Below are 3232 nucleotides of genomic sequence, written 5' to 3'. Positions count from 1 at the left end.
TCATGACCAGAGTGCTGATGGAAATATGAACAATAAAGGCCATTCTGATGAGGTTTCAAATAGAACTAAGGAACAAGGTATTAGAAACTGGAATAAAAGCCATGTTTGTTATAAATTTGCAAAGAACTTGGCTGAACTGTGTCCACACTCAAGAACTCTGTGGAAGGCCAAATTTGGGAGTGATGAGCTAAGGTATCTGGCAGAATAAATTTCTAAGCAAAACAAGCAGCTGCATGGTTACTTTTGGCAGCTTACACTGAGGCTGAGGAACAAAAAAATAATTGAAAGAATTTATAATTAAAAGGGAAGCAGAGTGGAAAGATTTGAAAATTTCTCAGCCCAGCTGTGTAGAGTGTGAAAAAGCAAGGATGTAGCCCAGAGGCCATTTGCTAAAGAGATTAGCGTGGCTAGAAGGGAGCCAGGTGCTATTCCTCAAGACAATGGAAGAAAGATCTCAAAGGCATTTTAGAGATCTTCAAGGCTGCCCCTCTTATCACAGATCCAGAGGCCTAGGAGGACAGAATGGTTTCAGGGAGTGAGCCCAGGCACTTTCTATGGGCTTACCATCCAAGACCACCTCCAGACTCTGTGCCCTGGCACAGTTCTCTGAGGCCATCCTAGCCAGAACTGAAGCAGGCCAAGGTGTGGCTCATGCTGCAGATCTAGAAGGTGAGTCATAAACCTTGGAAGCATCCGCATCGTGCTAATTCCGCTGACTTGCAAGAAGCAAGAGCTATGAAGGCTTATTAAGCCTTCATCTAAGTTTCAGAAAATGTCATTGATAACCTGACAGCACAGAGACTTGTTGTGACAGTAGAGCCACCACAGAGAACCTCTACTAGAGCAATGCCAAGCAGAAATATAAGGTCAGAGCTGCTGCAGAAGGTCTTCAGTAGGTCAATGCCTCATGGAGCTCTGGGAATGGAATTCCTCCAAGACCCCAGAGCTTTCAATATGTAATGCCAGCCTAGAAGAGCTGGGTGGACGGACCTCAGTCAAGCTTCAGAGGCAGAGCTGCCCAAGGCTTGTGGGGCCCAACCCCCACACCAGTGTGTAGAGGATGCCAGAAATTGAGTCAAAGGAGACCATTCTGGAATCGTAAGACCCAGTGTCTGCTTTCTTGGGTTTCTGAGTTGTTTAGAGCCTGTCACTGCTTCTTTCTTTTCTGTTTCTCCCTTTTGGAATACAAATGTGTACCCTATGCTTGTCCCACCATTGTATATTAGAAGCAGATATTTTGTTTTGATTTCACAGGCTCATATGTAAGACTTAGGACTTTGAACCTTTAAGTTGCTGCTGGACCAAGTTAAGAGCTATGCAGATGGAGTGTATGTCTTTGTATGTGGGAAGGACATGAGTTTTGGGGGGCTAGGACAGAATGCTATGGTTTGAGTGTCCCCTCAAAACCTCATATTGAAACTTAATCCCCAATGTGGCAGTATTGAAAGGTGAGGCTTATAAAAGGTGATCAGGTCATGAAGGCTTTGCCTCACAAATGGTGCGATCCATTCTTGGATTAATAGGTTAATGGATTAATGAGTTATCATGGGAGGAGAACTGGTGGCTTTATAAGAAAAAGAAGAAAGACCTGAGTGAGCACATGCTAAGTCCCCTTGCCATGTGATGCCACCTTGTGATCACAGAGTGCCCACCAGCAAGAAGGCCCTCGCTAGATGCAGCCCCTCATCCTTAGACTCCTGAGCCTGCGTAATTGTAAAAAATATGTTTCTTTGCTTTATAAATTACACAGTTTGAGGTATTCTGCTGTAAGCAACAGAAAATGGACTAAGACAAAATAAATAAGCAAAATGTGGTATATACATTCAAGGAAATACAATTCAACCTTAAAAAGGAAGGAAATTGTGATACATGCTTTAATATTATGTATCTTAAAAATATTATGCTAAATGAAATAAGCCAGATGCAGAAGGACAAATTTTGTGGCTACTATGCCACTGGAAACATGAAGTGATTGCTTGAAATAAATATGAGGGGAAGAAAAGAAATGACTCTCTCTATATTACAGTAAACCAGGTAAAATAGTCAAATTCATAGACAGAAAGTTGAATGGTGGTTGTCGTGGGGCTGTGAAATAGATTTGACAGTTTCAGTTTGGGGTGATGAAAAGGTTCTGGAGATAAACAGCAGTGATGGCTACACAGCAATGTGAATGTACTTCATGTCACTGAATTGTGCAATTAAAATTGGTTAAAATAAAAAATTTTATGGAAAACCGGAGGGAAAACATATTTTAGAATCAGTTAGGACATGTTGACTTTGAAACGCCTGTGAAACAGTCAAACAGAGATGTCAAGGAGAACATAAATGTAAGAAGTCCAGAAGAAAATTCATGCCTTGAGATGCATATATGAGTCATTAGCATACAGATATTAAAGAACACTCAGAATAGATTCAATGAGCCAGAGGACATGGACAAATATGAGAGGATCAAAGAGACTAAGACTTGGAATTGGAGCTTAAAGAATACGAACATTCAGGAGGCAGGTAGAGACAGAGAAACCTGTGAAGAAGAGAGGAAGGAGACAGAAAAACTGAAGGTAAATCAGGAGGGTGCGTGTCCCTGAAACCAAATAAAGCAAGTGTTTGGAGATGGTCAGTAGTGTTGAACTCCTGTGAGAGGTCAAGAAAAATAAGGTTTAAACGTGTTGATTGTATGTAGCCATAAGATGCCTGCTGGTGAGCTGGATGAGGACAATTTCTGCAACACTATGGGGTGAACGCTAGCCTGCAGAATTAACTGGAAGTGTAAACATGGAGACAGCCTATGAACAGTCCTTGAAACATTTCATTGTAAATGGAAGGAGAAAAGGCAGGATTTGGCTGGGCGCAGTGGCTCATGCCTGTATTCCTAGCACTTTGAGCAGCTGAAGCAGGTGAATCACCCAAAATCAGGAGTTTGAGACCAGCCTGGCCAACATGGCAAAACCCTGTCTCTACTAAAAATACAAAAATTAGCTGGGAGTGGTGGTACGCACCTATAATCCCAGCTACTCGGGAGGCTGAGGCAGGAGAATCGCTTGAACCCGGGAGTTGGAGGTTGCAGTGAGCCAAGATCACGCCACTTCACCCCAGCCTGGGTGAAAGAGTGAAACTCCATCTCAAAAAAAAAGTAAAAAAGAGGCCGGGCGCGGTGGCTCAAGCCTGTAATCCCAGCACTTTGGGAGGCCGAGACGGGCAGATCATGAGGTCAGGAGATCGAGACCATCCTGGC

The 3232-nt window shown here is 43.1% G+C and overlaps 1 long non-coding RNA gene across 1 annotated transcript in view; it reads left to right on the top strand.

Moving 5' to 3' along the window:
- Positions 1-325: 325 nt before the first annotated feature.
- LOC105525818 overlaps positions 326-3232 on the top strand; it is an 11673-nt gene continuing 8766 nt past the window's right edge. Inside the window, exon 1 of the long non-coding RNA XR_001003981.1 lies at positions 326-669. This is a non-coding gene — a long non-coding RNA (uncharacterized LOC105525818). The remainder of the gene's footprint in view (positions 670-3232) is intronic.

The sequence above is a fragment of the Colobus angolensis genome, unplaced genomic scaffold, assembly GCF_000951035.1.
Source record: "Colobus angolensis palliatus isolate OR3802 unplaced genomic scaffold, Cang.pa_1.0 Scaffold56, whole genome shotgun sequence".
In the NCBI taxonomy this organism is placed as follows: domain Eukaryota; kingdom Metazoa; phylum Chordata; class Mammalia; order Primates; family Cercopithecidae; genus Colobus; species Colobus angolensis.
Note: the sequence above shows the minus strand (reverse complement) of the source record. Positions and strands in the feature narration are given on the sequence as shown.